The sequence below is a fragment of the Vanacampus margaritifer genome, chromosome 15 (genome assembly GCF_051991255.1).
Source record: "Vanacampus margaritifer isolate UIUO_Vmar chromosome 15, RoL_Vmar_1.0, whole genome shotgun sequence".
Taxonomy (NCBI): Eukaryota; Metazoa; Chordata; class Actinopteri; order Syngnathiformes; family Syngnathidae; genus Vanacampus; species Vanacampus margaritifer.
The window spans coordinates 8,918,346-8,934,998 of record NC_135446.1 but is presented as its reverse complement, the minus strand read 5'-3'; the positions used below and the strand labels follow the sequence as shown (position 1 = coordinate 8,934,998).

At 42.9% G+C, this 16,653-nt stretch overlaps 1 protein-coding gene across 5 annotated transcripts in view; it reads left to right on the top strand.

Annotated features, from left to right (window-relative positions):
• The first annotated feature begins 7,517 nt into the window (after nucleotides 1-7,517).
• htr2cl1 (5-hydroxytryptamine (serotonin) receptor 2C, G protein-coupled-like 1) overlaps nucleotides 7,518-16,653 on the top strand; it is a 45,426-nt gene continuing 36,290 nt past the window's right edge. For 2 of the 5 annotated variants that reach the window (XM_077545436.1, XM_077545438.1), the window contains exon 1: nucleotides 13,379-13,894. The gene's annotated coding sequence lies outside the window, so the exon portion shown is untranslated. Of the gene's footprint in view, nucleotides 7,572-13,378; nucleotides 13,895-14,258; nucleotides 14,462-16,653 lie in introns of those variants that run through there. The other 3 variants (XM_077545437.1, XM_077545440.1, XM_077545439.1) reach the window with 3 other exon arrangements.

The window sequence follows — 16,653 nt, the reverse complement described above, 5'->3', positions numbered from 1 at the left end:
CAGCGCATTTTTTTTCCCCCGTACAAAAGTCGGTGTACGGCGTACATGATTTGAAATGGTAAAAAAACGTATAAAATACATATAAAACGTACAAGTTGACAGGTACTTCATACTGTAAATCTCTTCATTTTACTTTTGCGGTGACCTGAACCACTAGGGGGCAGACCAGCTAGTGTAGTGAGGTTCTCATCAGCCTCAATGAGGTTCCTTTTCTTGACAATTTACGATGACGTCACAGGAACACGGCCTCATCTCAGTCTCACGTACGCACAAATCAAACTTGCTTCTTGAATTTGTGCCAACAAAATTTCAACCTCAAAACATGCGTACACATATCATGAACGATCTGTTTACAAGAGAAAAAAAAACGTCAAACATGTTTAATACAACTAATGTTACATGCCGGGTGGCACGAATTGACGTTTGGCGCACGGGTAGAACGTATGGAGGAGGGAAGTGGCGGAAAAAGGGGCACACTGGAACCAAAAGGGTGGACATGAGAGGGGCAACGACACATGGGCAGGGCAACATACTAAATGACGCTGACACAGGACACTATACCTCACGAAACTAAATAGAGCTGACGCTCCTGAATGTCGTGCCACTGTCCGGACCTTCCGAATGCCCGGGTACAACAACGAATGAATGATGAGTGATGGATGAATTAACAAATTTACGGTGAAATCACAGTATCACACTAATGAAAAATGAGATAAAATGACCAGTCGAAGTTATGGATAAAATTGCACTAAAACGAAAAGACAGTGAAACAAACACACAAGAGGTATAGGGGCTAGGTGGGCAAACGTATACGAACAGCCAGCCTTTTAAACTAATGACCACAGCTGGTCACGCACCTGAAGCCAATACGGCAGTCAGGGCTCCTTCCTTGCCCTGATTGGTGGACCGAGTTGAGCCACCAATCAGGGAGGAGTGCACACACACACACAAAAAACGGAAAAAAAAATCGATTTATGATACCCCACCCCCGCCCCCGCCCCCCTTTTATATATATCTATATATATATATTGATGATCGCTCTTATTGTGCCCCTTTTTTGTCATACGTGCTTCCTTGTGTAAATTACTCTTCCACTGTAACATAGTAAACATTTTTTTTTTTTTTTTGCGGGAGTTTGTTTTGCTGTTAAGTTCCTCCCGTATGGAGTGTGTGAGAACACGACTGGCAGAGCTAAAGCTACGGAAGTCCGGAAGCGGGCGAGGCGCAACGAAAGGGGGAAAAAAACATCGATGTTAAAAAATTTTTAGCGTCCACAATAAAACACTCAAATTAATCAAAAAAATAGATTTATCGCCCAGCCCTACTCACAAATTCTTGGGCACAACCAACAAAACTCACTATACCTCAATTATTTCAATTAATATATCCTTCCCGCTTCCTGTTTCCTTAATTCAAAAAAGGCCCTACAGATAAATTTTCAGACATGTCACAGCTGCATGAAAGGCCAAAAAAAATTTAAAAAATCTGGCGGTAAGCAACACGGGTCCGAACAACAGTGGCAACGCCATTTTAGCATTGTTCCTCGTCATTCATTAATGTCGTCCGGCAGTCACAGTAGTGCCAAACGCCCAAAAATTTCAATTAAAATAAATAAAGACAATCGCGTACCTCAGGATTGTCATCGTAGGAGCATACATGCATGGCCCCCAACAAAATGTTTACTACATATAAAGGTGAAATGAGTCACTTTGCTGGCGTTAAACTGCTCTTTTGGACGTCCGCACAAGTTGATCCACATTCACATTTAGCCCTCTGAAGTTTTGGCTTCAGGAAACAAATAAAGAATACATCCTTCATATGTGGACGGTTGTAGTGTCTGGAGTCGATTTTGCAAGTTCCATAACAGCTGTGTTTACTCGGCATGTTTTTTTCCCGAAGATAAACGAGAACAAAACAAGCACTACTTGCATTGCTCGTCAATGAGCCGGCTTCATTTTGACCTCCTTCCGGTTAAAGCTGCTGAAGTCACTTGGCCTTGCGGTCTAAAAATAGCATTCGTGCGATACCCCATTGACACGCACTATACTTTTTCACTGTTTGTACAAAACTGTCCTCTTTTTAGTTTTCTACTCCATGCACAGACAAGTTAATTTTGTGGACTATGACATGTTTTTCAGTAAAATTACGATTTCTAACCCTTCGAATGGATTCGTTGGTTGAATGGGGGTATATGCCACGGAGGAGGCGGGACTTCCTTAAGTCACACACCTACGCTGTTTCCCGCCTACATGTCGCAACAGTAACCGGAAACAGCGTAGGTGTGTGACTCACGGAAGTCCGTGGCATCTACCCTTATAGTAAACAAATACACGAACGTTCATTTGTTGTATGCGTCGAGACTCTACTTCTCACCAAACAGTCCGGATTGTCACAGCGTGTCCCCAAATAATACGAGTGCGCGTGTGCGTGTACTGAAATCCACTGGCACAAATCCACTTTTCAATCCATTTTTGCGCATTAATCAGGTGTCGCGTTCCTGCCGCCCTGCCTAATCTCTTTTTTAATATTACACACACCACATGCATGTCAGAAACACACACGGCCCACAAATGGGAATGAAGAAGCGCGTTTGCACACACCTACACACACCCACATTGTGGCCGCCCCTCATTATGCGGTGTTATGCAAACAGGACTGAAACATTCCAGAAGGCCCTTGTGTCTTATATAAATTCAAAGTGGAGCGCATACGCTCACGCCTACAGGTGTATTGCACAAACACACACACACACAACACACGGACGCGCACACTCGAGCAGCATTAACATCCGCCCCCCTCGACAGGACACAAAATGACTTTTAAAAGATGGCCAATGTGCGTCATTTGCTTGTTTGTCCTTTTTTTTTTACTGCCTCCTTCAGAAGCTTGTGACTTAAGTTTTTATGCAAAACTGTATCACTCTGACAGCCAATGATACCCTAAAAACTGTTTTCTTTCTTTATCGTGATAGCAGATTTGTTCAAGTGTTTGGTATTTGTATCTGTTTATTATCTTTGTAGCAGCTCGACTTCAAAAGTTTGCAGCGCACGTGTCGAGTTGTTCCCGCAGGCTGAAGGACAGCCGCTGAGCGATGTTGGCAGAAAGAACAAATTTGTGGGCTGCGCTCGCCGCCGTCTGTCTGGTAGGCAGAGAGAATGGCGTGCAAGCCTTTGGGACGTGCGGCTACGCAAATTTCCGATCTGGAATGTTCTGTTGGGTTTTCTGTAGCGCCAACTGGCAAGCCGAGTTATCTGAGGAGCTTTTCAGGAGCTTGTCTATTTTCCCTATGAAAACATGGTGGCCAAAGATCGAGGTCTTTAGATGAAAGTGCTGAAACTTTCAACTTTACTCATGTTAATGAATGGAAACGCCTTTCATCCATTCCTGTACTCCAAAAACTATTTGGGATTTCATGCTTCACATGAATGCACATTGTGTTGCTCCTTCTGGTATGTGTGTCTCGGCCACCAGGGGGCAGCATAATCCGTAGACATGTACATGGGTTTAACCAAGCAGATTTGATTTCGATGAAACTTAGTGTACTTGTTGCTGGTGATGGCACAACATAAAATCTCAAATTTTAGGTCAATTAGAGCAGAGGTTTGGGAGAGATGGTTCACCAAATGTTGACATTTTAGGCAAAAAAAGGGCATGGGCGCCTTCCTTTGATTCCTTGCATCTCTGGAACTACTGGGCCAATCTTCACGAAAAGGGTATTGTTGGAAAGGGAGTTCAACAAAGATTCAACATCTCCATTAATCTGTTTTAAGATAACTTTAAACTAGTGCAAATATTAGCCAACATGGTAGTTTGGGGCAACTTGTCTTAGTCATTTTGGGGTTTGTTGTCACATATGCAAAGAAAGAGCCAATGCAAAATGCACCTCTGGCAACTCGGCTTACGTATGCCAGAATTGTTCTTCAGATGATAGTCTGATGAGTGAAGAAATTAGTTTGCCATGTTCTGGTTCATTGTTTAAAAATCAATTTTCCAGTTGTTGGAACTACAGTATGCTCACATGTAAACATGGGTTTAAGTTTCATAATGAAACATCCATCCATTAATTGAAATGCTTCATTTTTTTGAAATTTAATTTGATCTCAAATTTCCAGTTAGGGGGCTTACCGGTATTTGAGGCTGAGAGCTATAACATCCCAGCAGTTCTTAAGGATTTTAATCAATTTCTTCATATTTTATGTTAGTTTGCTCAATGACTATGCTAAATTTTCTAGATCAATGATAAACGCTTTGTCTGGCTGTAAAAAGCAAACCAAAACAGGAGAACAATTATAATTGTGTCCTTGTTTTATTAGCTGCAAAATCCAGTGTGACATCTTACCCCATATAGTGTGACAACTTACCCGTTGGTGGGCCAACATGTCACATGTTCACTATCTCTATTTGATGGCTTATAACTCTGCACTGACACAAAGTATGAAAATGGCATGAATACAAAATATATACCTAAGACTTTGGTCTTTCATCTGATACACATTTAGTTTTTATATATGATGTATTGATTCCAAGAACTAGATAAAAGTATCAAAAGTGATACAACTAGCTTTGGTCTCCCCTACATCGGGATAGATATTTTTCCCCCGCATGTAAATTTTCAGTCAAAGCCAAATACTGTATACAGTATATGTAAGTCCATGACAGATATAATTGGCCTGGAAGAGTGCAACCGGAAATGTATAAAAAGTGATCCAACTAGCCCCTGTCTCCTCTACGAGTTTAATTAAAATCAAAATCTGCTGGGTTAAAACTTTCAGATTTGATTTGACATGTAATGACCATTCCTCTTTTGAAGACAATTGCAAGCGCCATTTGTTACGTTGACTCGCGTTGAAAGCGTCACCTGCTGCCTTCATGCAGACGCACTAATCATCCATCTGGGAGGTTCAGATGTGTGATCAGCTGCTCTCTGTTAGTTCAACTTCTTCAAGGTCACAAAAAAGATAAAACCCCACAGAAAAAACTTTGCCAACCCTACAAGCTGTCTCAATGTTTCATGTTGTAATTGGCTTTTGTGCGTCTGTAAAAGTATGTAATGGGAAAAGTTTTTTCTTCAAGGGCAGGGAAGTTGGTGCGGCTCTTAGAGAGAGCTGACCACCCAGGCTTAGCACACACAGGATGTGCAAAGCTCCACGAATGGATGCCATAGATTTTTTTTTTACAATCTCTCATTCTTATCAGCAAGGTTGGGTTTTGAACTTAAATCTTCTCACAGCTCAGCTCGCACTCGAGTCATTGATCATTTCCTGACAGAAAAGGAAATGCTTGTCAAACACATCTTACAAGAACACGCCAACATCATCTTGCAATACCGCCTTCTTCCTACAGGGGTGCCAATGTTCATCAGACTGACCTCTGACAGTCATCAGGATGCATTATTTACAAAAAGCGAGTCAAGGACGCTGAAATGAGGAAAAGCCTGGAGGCACATCAGGAAAGTGCACATTACGCAACTGGACTTTCGATTGCACATTTGTCACCTTCACAAGAAGATGAAGATGAAGAAACTTGCTTCTTATCTTCCACTCTTGTGTGGCAATTCCTGACCAAAATATGCAAATATGAACGTGGAAAAGCAGAGTTGGAGCTCCAGGACTCTTGAGAAAATCCCTTCCGGCTTCGGCTGGTGTCTCAGTGTCCAGTAAAGAACTTTGTGTTGATACCAATTGCCACTATTGCTGTATTATAGTGCACGTCAGATATTTGTTACTTTTTCTATGAAAGTGTCTGCCTACTCCTGGTCGCCTTTTTGAGGATTTCCCCTACGCCCGCTCCATCTCACCCAGTCAGTGTCAAAGCAAGACGCATCTGTCTCTCGAGCCTCATTTGCTCCCTCCATCTGGCTGCGCCTCGGCTTTGGCTCAGGGCTCAGACGCATTGTCACCTGTTTCTTGCCATCCGCGTTTTCCTCAATTAAGGCACTCAACTTTGATGTGCTTTTGTGGCAAGCCTGGCCTGAAACGACGCTCGGCACATATTTATTCTGTGTATTCACATGCTAGAATACAATCATGGGTGATTGCGCGTGAAAGTCCTGGCTAATGGGATGCTTTCGCTCTTCAATGTCGCTCAGCTACTTGAGCGTTTTTGTGCGACTTGGAGACATGAGCAAATGCAGCATCAAAAGCAATCTAAAGAAAAGGATCTGCCAACTGTGCTGAAGTGCAATGTTTACATCGCTACCTTGACTTCCTGTGAGCAACTTAACAGTTTTCAAAAACCGTCACGCAAATTGAATTAGGAGCTTGGTCCTCGTTCCCGCCTCAGGCGCACCCCCCCCCCCCCCACCTGAGCGAGCTGGCTGCAAATGCTGCTGCTCGCTATACTATACAATAACGCTTATTCTGTCCACGAGACCTGCTGCACAAAATGTATATTGTATAGTTAATTATATAACACCTTATCTATACAGTCCAATGCCATCGTTAGACTTATAAGCCTACCTAAAATGTTCTTAAGACCTCCTTAAATGAAGTGGTTGTGTATTTTTTTTTAAATATAAATACAAATATATGTTGTTGTTTTTTTTTACTAAAAAGAACAATATATAGTATACAGATATAGTATACAGAAAGTGAAATGAACTAAATATTCAGGTACACAACTTCATTATTCATGTAAACAGTCTTGGGGAGTAACAGAATACATGTACCGCCGCTACGTAATCAGATTACAAAAAAAATGTAACTGTATTCTATTACAGTTACAGGAAAATCAGATTACAGGTAAATATATAAAAAAATGGGTATTACTTCAAGGGATTACAATTTAGAGAAAGAGAGAGAGAGAGATGCTTTTTAATTACACAAGGATTTTTGCTATTTGTAGGCTGCCCGGGTCCTTATCACCCGCAAATAGCAGGGGCACATTGTATAGAATATATATTGTGGTGATATTTATTTTTATTTTGTCTTCATGAGCATACTCAATATTGGAGTAATCCAGTTACAGTACTTTAATATTATGGTACTTGGATTACGTTAGCAGGTAACTTGTAACTGTAATGGATTACATTTTAAAAGTAACTCTCCCGACCCTGCATGTAAATATAATCATAAATCGATTGGTTTCCCTTGACTTCCAAGTGTAAGGTCGTCCACGCTTCTTGTGTGTCCTTATTCAATCCATTCCACTTAATCATGTCGAAAACGTCCTTATTAGTAATTAGCCGGTCCACGTTTTCACTGCGTCGTTGACTGCGACCATGTTTGCAGTTGAACGTGCCTCTGTCAGCCAAGTGTTCCTAACATGCCATTTACAAGCAGCATTGAGGAAAATAACGTGACGGATGGGCTGTAATCAATCGCTTATATGATCAGAAATCAATTGATTTCCTTCACTTCAATTGTACTTACTGTAGATAGCGAGAGCCCTTGTCATGTTTTGTGATCCAATTCTATTCCATTCCACTTGAACTTCCTTATTACTGACAATCCATTCCATGTTTTCCTGCTTGTTTGCTTGCTCCTAACCTGCCGGTATTAGCGTCCATTGTCTATCATGGCCGAGAAAGGGAGTCACGATGGATATAATGGAGGAAGTTTCTGAAAAAGAAAGTAAGTCTTCATCACTGTCTGCTAGTAGTAACAATTAGTTAGCTGTGGCCACGGCCCAGCTAACAGCAGAAAGTCCTATTCTATATTGTCTAATAATTACTCTACAATGCATGTGAAGTTCATGGCTGATATACAGATGAAGCGGGTTAGTGCTGTCACTATCAAATATTTTGAGAATGGATTAATCTATCGATTATTCAATCGATTCATCAACTATTCAGATTCATTTAAAATTTGTATTAAAGAGCATTTTTTCCCTGATTACTGTTTACTACCCAGTGATTGCTGGTTATTTTGTACTTCATATTCGTATAGTGATAAAAAAAAAAAGGTGGGGATTGATGTTGTGCTATGTTACCAGTTCAATCATTGTTTTCCAAAGTAAAAACAGATGCAAATGTCTCATTTTAAATAAACACAGAAGATAATCAGTATTCTTTTATGAAGGACTACAGAAAGCAGTGCACAATTACTATTGATGTGTTGAAATCAGAGGATTTAGTTAATTTTATATTTAAAAAATGGCTACAAACGATGACTAGATTATTAAAATAGTTGTCGATTAATTTGATAATCGATTACTTGTCGATTAATTGCTTAATTTTGGCAGCTCTATACTGTATATATACCATCTTATATAGGCCATAGTATAGCCATACTTGGATACTATAGATCAGAGGTCGCCAACCCTGGTCCTCAGGGACCGGTATCCAGCCTGTTTTCCATGCCTCCCACAGCTGACACAGGTGATTCATATCATCAGCTAATCAGCAATCTCTGGAGAAGGCTGATAATGATCTCCACCTGTGTTGGCTGTGGGAGACATGGAAAACAGGCTGGATACCGGTCCCTGAGGATCAGGGTTGAGGACCACTGCTATAGATACAGTTAGTCCTGATTTGTTTGGTGTTTCGAGTTTATTCAGTGATTGACTAGCTTGTTTAGCATCTGCATTGGTGAAGATGTCAGCCGCAGAAGGGCACTTAGGTGAGCACCTACTCGGGAGGAAGCTCTTCCCCCCGCAGCAGGAACTCAAGTCAACGTGCGGCTATCAGGCGAGCATGTTGACTTGAACCAATGGGCAAAGGTGAGGCGAGCCGGCCGCTAACAGGCCCGAACCGAGAGAGAGAGAAATCCTGCTGGGATGTTGTCGGGATTTACTGCATTAAAGGGATCTTTTCCTCCCTGTTAAATGAATCACTTGTTGACTGGGAGAGGTGGGTCTTGTGCGTGCGTGTGTGAAAGTGACAGTGTGCCACTTGGCTCTGGAGGCTATTTCATTCTCCTTCTGCCAATATAGTTAAATCGTTTGTTTCCGTTAGGGCAAAAAAAATCGTTATTGTGCTAAGAGACTCTGATGCTCCGTGTTGTCAGCTATGTGAGAGAGAGAGAGAAAGCCAGAGAGAGCGAGCGGCAGATAAAAGATTATCCGTGATTGTATCGTGCTTATTGCTTTGGAGGACAAGCTCACTTTGATCCGCGCTTACTTCAGCACCCCATAAAACATGCCGTTGATGCCACAATCCAAATTAGCATCTGCTGTGATGCGGTTGCAACCCATCGCGGTGGACTAATACTGCATTAAAACAGCGATTGCATCCGCGATCAATGGCGCTTGAAGGCAGGCAGAGCCTCAAAATCACGGCAATACGTAATGACTTGACAACTGAGGCCGCTTGCTCTGTTGTATGTCCTTTGAATCAACAGGATTTCCTTTTGAGCTTGTACAAACCACAAGCACGGCATGCTGAAGCCAGACTAGACTTTTTGGCATTAAAGAGCACAACTGAGAATATACAGTCTTCTGGTAGTTACTGTTAGCATAATGCGAGTATTAAAGATCAAGTTCCGCCAAAACTTTTCAATTTGGTGCCATGACCCGGATAGTTAGATGTATGCTGAGTGTTGTTGACATCGGCGACTGGGGCTCTCCTTGCCCTCATAGGAAAGCATCACTCTACCTTCGTTGTTTTCCCTTGTACATCGGCGACTGGGGCTCTCCTTGCCCTCATGCGAGGGCATCACTCTACCTTCATTGTTTCCCCTCACTGGAGCGGTTGATCTCTGGCTCGCAGCACAAATGAAAGCTCGGCAAGCTACAGCTCTCAGCTAGAATGATTTGGGTCTCAGAAGTAGCCAAACAGGATTTTCTTTTTTTTTTACATGAATAGAGATTGACTAGAGATTACTCACAGATAAACTAGGCCAGTCGCTTGTGGTGAAGGATTGACCCGGGTGGCGGTTTCATTGTAACCCTTCTTGTGTAACACACAGACACCATCATGTGTCATCGTCGGCGTGGTCGTTTGCCGCCTACTACTCACACCGGCTTGAAGATGAGTGTTACGGTTTTGAGTGGACAAGAAAGATGAGACCGACTGGAGTTTGGGTTGGAGTGGAAATAAATGAATGTTGCACCATTTTATTAATCCAATCATCTTGAAGACACAGCAGCAAAGACTCGCCAAATGAGATGAAAGCTCTCTTCCCTCGTAATCTTTATTTCCATCAGTATCATATGTGAGATCCAAGTCGGAATCCATGACAGAAACCAATTACATTCATGCAACACCATCTCAACTCTGACCTTGAGAGAAATCCTGAAGTCGCTCCTCTCTCGGCGAATTATGATGTTTCCAATTTTACAGGGTTGCCCGAGAGCCACGCGTGACTCAGATTTGCCGGAAGATTTCCTTTCCGAGCTTCCGATCTTATTTCCATCCTGAAGCTGTGAGCTGTGACTCACAACGCACCGGGAGGCTTTTTTTTTTCTCTCAGAGTTTGCTTGCTCTCCACTTGTACAAAGTCAACATGAAAGTCTTTGGAACACAATGTGGATGCTTGCAAAGCTTTTTGAAAAGTATCCACAGGAAGATTTCTACTTAGTCAACATGTCGTCAACATGATTTTTTGTTCTTTTTTTGTGACAAACTGTTGATCCTGTTTTCTGACATGGAGCTGTTTTTCAGGAGTTGTTTTCAGCCTCTTACCAGCTGAATAGAATAACTGTATCAGTCGCTCATCCGATCCTCCGATCCTCCGAGCACCCCCCCCCCCCACACACACACATTATAGATGGAATCGGAAGTACTTTCAGGCTTGTGGAGAGGCATTATGGGAAAGATCTTGTTGTGGCAAGACTTTGTGATCAATGAGCCCATTCCTTTTGCATTATTAATGTTAACATCTTCCTTAGAACATCTGTACAGCCCAAACAAAGATGGCAGCCTCCTGACTGAACGAACGGCATCACGAGCAGTGGTCGTTTAGCGCGAGTGGCTATTGACCGCTTGGATGGAAGCCATCGTTTACAGGATTATACTGTGCTTGACACCATCAACATTACAAGTCGTCGTGCTCTTGAACCTGCACGGGATGGATTTTGTCAGTAGAAGCATTTAACATTTAATGTGATCTGAAAAACCCAAAGACAATCAGGCGTTGGGGGTTTGTGAATGTTTCCAAAAAGGACCAGAAGTGGAAATGTCGGCCAGGAAATTCTTGCTTTGGAAAATACTACCAGCCGTTTATGGAAGCCTTGTTTATACAAAAAAAACAATATCGGGTAGGCCGCCTACCGCACGAAGACAGCTGGGATGGCCTCCAGCATGCATACTATGGGTGTGCCAAAAAATCGATTCTCATAAGAATCGCAATCTCATTTAGTTTGATTCAGAATCTATTTTAAATGTCCCAAAATCGATTTTATTTCAATTATTTTATACTGTCTTGCCCTTGTTTGTGTGTGCCTTTATTGGGAGCTCTGTTCACGTTGTACACGATTTGGCCACTTAGGGGCAGTGTGGTTCTGCTTGTTCTAATACACTGTTAAGTTGTAGCCACATAGAAGCAAAAAGTCATGATCAAGTTATTCCAATAAAAGTTGTTGTATTTTTTTTGCAGTGAAGGATGTTAAGATGCTTCTCTGTATACATTCCTGAAGCGTTTTGTATGAATAGTTGTTCTTTTGAGTGATAAAAGTGCCACGAGTAGCGCGCTAATTAGCATTAGCGAGTCAGACTGGAGTAGATCACGACAATTCTTTGCATATCTATAAATTGAAGCAGAAATCATTGTGAATCAAATCCTTTTTAATCTAAAATCGTTCTGAATCGATAATCAATTCTGAATCGAATCGCAGGCTCAAAAATCGGAATTGAATCGAATCGTGAGACAGTCAAAGATTCCCAGCCCTAATGCATATGACCTTAGTGAAGATAAGCGGTTCAGAAAATGGATGGAGGGACGTTGGGTAGGACATAGTTTGTTTTATTTACTACTGCATCCTTGTTAGTGCTTCTTTGATTGGCTACATTCCGCTCACGTCACAGTCCGTGGAGTCAAATGACTCGGGAGAGGTCGGCTTCCGCCACACAGTTTTGCTTGTCAATATTGAAAATGTTAATCATTTGAGATTGTTGGCTCTGACTTGTTCTGGGACCCTATCATTGGGACAAATGAAAGACAGTAACGCTCCAAATGATGTTCAGGTAGAATCTCTCCACACCATGGATCATTTCTCTCAGGTATATTAAACGTTCCAGATTATCCACGTATGACAATTTTAATGGAATGATCAATGAATTTATCCGTTTAGTTCATTTGTCCTCGGAGAAGACATTTTTTTCAGGTGGGAAACTCCACTAAGGCAGCTCAATTCCGATTTTTTTCCCCACAAGTATCAGATTTTTTTTTTCCTGCAGTGTGAACGGTACAATTCCGATTTTTTTTTTTTTTTTTGCACACCAGACCTGTGCCACTTTCCTATGTGGATATAAATCGGATATGTATGTGATGCGTCTATAGATTGTCTAATATTTGGCCAGTTTCAGAAGAGGACTTTTTGCTACAGTCGACCCTGTGGTTGATTCTATGGGGTTAATTCCCTAAAGAAAAGCATCTTAACCTCATCATCAGTCGACAGCAAGTGGCAAAAGGAGTTTTTAAAGGTATTCATTGTTCATGAAAAATAATAAAAATAATCACATTAATTATAGACAAAATATTATCTTCTTACTGTTGAAAATGTCTCAATGAGTCAAGTATCCATTTAAGTCTCCATAGAGTCAAATCAAGTGACTGGAGGGAGTTCCCCCCAACATTACAATAGCATTGCAGGAATGAATTGGATGAAAAGTGAAGTCCATGTGAAGTGCGCTCTTTTACCGATGGGATTGTTGTCACAACCATTATGGGATTAAGGGAAGCTCTGAGCTTTATTCCACCAATAATCCTGCTTTTATGCACTGGGGAAAGGATTCCGATGCTAGTTCTCTCAATGCTAGCTATAGCTTGTAAAGCGCAGGCGAGGTTCGACATTGTCAGGAAAATTAAGGTGAGCAAAGACAATGAGGGTCAAGCAGGGGTCACATAGTGACTGAGATACACCCCAGGGTTGCAGCTCAGTTGATATCCCATAAAATCCCTTCTGAGAGACCGTATCGGCGCGATCGTGATGAGAAGTCCCGATCGCTCGTGTCGGAAGACTAATTCTATTTGTTCCACACATTGCATATTTTATTAGATCAGTTACCCCGATTAATATTTAACGAGTGTGCATGTAGGATCAGGATTCAATCTTCTCCATGTGGAGTAATGCGAACATATCCAGCTCATGCCCCGTTAATGCTGTTTTAGCGGAGTTGGTGGGCGGCGGGGACTCCTAGATGAGCAGACCAATACTTTAGATTGATTTTTTAAAATTTATTTAACATTTTGTAACGTTGAGAGGTGCAATCAGTTTCTAATATGTTTTTAATGATGAGTGTGCGTTGAGCCTGTTTTGCTTGCTGTTGGAGCTAATAAAGCGATACTTTGACACGCATTGGGAGTGTTTCGTCATGTGCAGTCTCTCATCCCTTCTACGCGTTTGTGAGGTGAGCTCTGCCTGCCGCTTTTGATTTCTTGTATCCATGCGTCTCCCTGCAGTGGCGCGGCAGGAGCTTCTCGCTGCACACGCACGCGCTTGCTGCTTGCGACGTGACAAGAGGTAGCCGCTCTCCCCCGTTTCATGCTTTTTAAACTTTCCACGCGGCGCATTGACGCCTTCCCATGAGCAGATGAGCGGCATCCCCAGTGGACTGGACACGCTAGGGTCTTTTGTCACCGCCCCCTCCCTCTTTTTTTTTTTTTTAATCAGCCTTGCTGCAGGACTGCTTTGCGCACACGCAGCTGAGTCCGGAGCCAGAACCGAACCGAGAGCACCACGGGGCGGGCACCCTGCCCTGCCTTCGCCCTCCTTTGGGAAGTTGTATCAAGGCAAGCGGCTGCTCGTCAAAGCGACGGCGTGGAGCGACCGGAGGAGCACGAAGAGGAGCTGGCAGGTGAGGCACGCGCCTCTCCATCCAGCACTCCCCAACACACACACCTCTTCTCTCTCTCTCACTCTCTCTCTCCAGCTCTCTCTCTCTCTCTTCTCCGTCTTGCTCCGGATGCTTTTCAAAGCAGATTTTGAATGAAACTTTGGCGGAGTCGATGCGTGCGCACGCGACGCGTATTTGTGAAAGCTTGGTGTATGCGTGCAGCTTTTTAGGAGCCTGGGGGATGAGGTGGAGGGCGTGGCCCTGTGCCGGCTACTCAATGCATGAATGGGCGGGACTGTAGCGCGCAAATGCCTGCAGCGAAAGTGTCAGTCGAATGGCACAAAGTGCCTTCGTAACACCTGTCGACGAGGTGCTCATCGTGTCCCTCTTAGCGATGCTGTTGCTGCTCCTCAGGTGTCCCTAATGATTTGACTACGCAATCACGCACGTTTGCGCACACCGCGTGTGCGACGCTGGTGTACCTAATGAAGTGGCCGTGGTGTGTTGATATATCAGGCTGTGGCGTGAGTCATCTGGCGGCTGTCCAGGAAGCCAATAAGAAGCGGCGAGATTTAAAGGCTCCTTCGGGTACGTCGTCGGAATTGAAATTGTTCCTCAAGTCTCATTTGAATGCACGCCGGAGCCTCGCTTGTTGTCTTTGTCTCGCTCTTCACTTCCCGCCTGGCCACCTCGGAAAAGAGAGGTTGCGATTGATTGTCCCCCCCCCCAACAGTTGGCGCTTCATATCTCTCTGGCTCATCTCCACTGGGTTCTCGGCTTGCTTGTATGACCTTTTCGCTGTCACATATGCTTTGCATTGGCTACAAGTTGACAAGCTGCGCGCGTGCTCATCCGAGTAAACGCCAAATGTTTTTCTTAGTGCATACTGCGCCACGCTCGCACTTAACGCAATGAACTGCACGTTTTTTCTTTGACCGAAATGGGGAAAATCAATCAGAGGTGGAATGGCATGACTAAATAGAGCCTGTGGGGTGCTCAAGGGACACAACTCATCAATCACAAATGACAAATAATATAAATGTGCATTGTGTGTATGCGCGTGATCTTTCAGAGCTGCTCTGATTTCAGTGAATTTATCTCAATGAAGTCCTCCAAAATCCGGTGATTCCAAATGTGGGATTTAAATGCGGTGCAGATTTTTTTTTTAATTGTTCAACATTGTTCTGCCATAGCAGCATCAGGGAATTCCTTCCAGAGGCAAAAGTTATACGGAAGTATGGAACTGCAAATGTGGAATAAACATTACTGGTAAATACGTATTTGCAAGAACATTCAAACTTATTTGCAGGCTAATTGCTTAAATAACATATTTTTGTACATAATGCGCAAGTTAAAAAATGCTATATTTTAGCATTTGTCCTCATTATAAAATACGTTCAAAAATGAAGTAAACATTTTTTATTCTTAATTTGAATGATTTATTATTATGTCTGCAGTGCATGATTTCCACATTTTCCCCCCATAATGCCGCAGGGTATGTGCATGCGCAAGTCAATACCCTGTGGCGTTATGGTAAAAATGCTAAGTGTTTAGCATTTAGCCTACAAGTACATTCCAACATATTTGCAAGTACGTACGAATGAACTTGCAAAAACATATTTTACGAGCTCTGAAATAAATAACTGAAAGGTGGAATGCTTCTAGGGTGATATCATTTAACGAACTGGCTCCTAAGAATGTTGCATTTCTGACTGAGCCACGGAAACACAGCAGCTACTAGACTAGCTTAGCATCAATCATTGCAAATTGCACACGTTGCTTTTGAGTTCTTGCGGTGTCGTCGCCTCTTCGTCTGGGACGATCGCTCCTTCGCCATCTGGGAGCAAAAGTTTCCTGTTAAGTGTTGCAAAGGTTCGATTAACATCTGTGCTGACGTTATGGCCATTCCAAAAGCCACCAGTCATGTATCATTTCGGCCTTCGAAGAGTTTCCCCTAGAAGGAGTTTCCTGTCTTGTTTCATTGATTTCCTGTTTTGTCTTGCAGCCAAATTTCATCTGATCCTTTGCTTTAGGAAGGCATCCTGGGATTTACAATTAGGACTTTGTTCAAGCAAAAAGACAAGGTCCTACATCTGTTCGCTATCCTTGAGTCCTCCGCCATCCTTCTGTTCTCATCTTGCGGATGAGCCTTTATAGTCGGCCTCTCTCACTGAGCGCCATTCAAAGAAAGCCTTCCTTGCAAGTGCTACAAAAGAAAGAGCCGGATGGGGCTCACAAATAGCTCGAGCGCAATGCCCGACAAAAAAAACGGGAAGCTGAAGTGGTTCTTGAAAGTTAAACACGAGCGCAGAATCGGAGCTCATATCGGCAGCCTTGTAGAATTTTAAAGCAGTTGTTGCACAAACGGTGTTAGATGTATTTGATGGGGCTTTAAAGTGATATAGCATCAGAAAGTGGATAGAAAATGACACTTTGTGTGTGTGTGTGTGTGTTCTACCTCCACACTCACCGTGCGTGTGCCACACGTCTGGGTCAAAAGTGAAAGTCAGGGACGGCGCTAAATGTGATGATATAATGTCAGTGGAAGGAACTCAAGCTAAAAATAGTCAAAGGACGAATGTACACGGGCCAGGTTAAGAGTGTCACTGATGATGGCTAAACAGGGACGAGTGCCTTTAGTAGGTTAGCTTGGTCGCTGTGGTAACAGAGGTCGGGGAGATGAGCTCTAAGATCCCGTTGTTTGCTTGTTGTTATTCCCAAATTTGACCAAGCTCGTAACTCAATATATTCCTGCAGCAGTTAAATTTTCCTCATATACA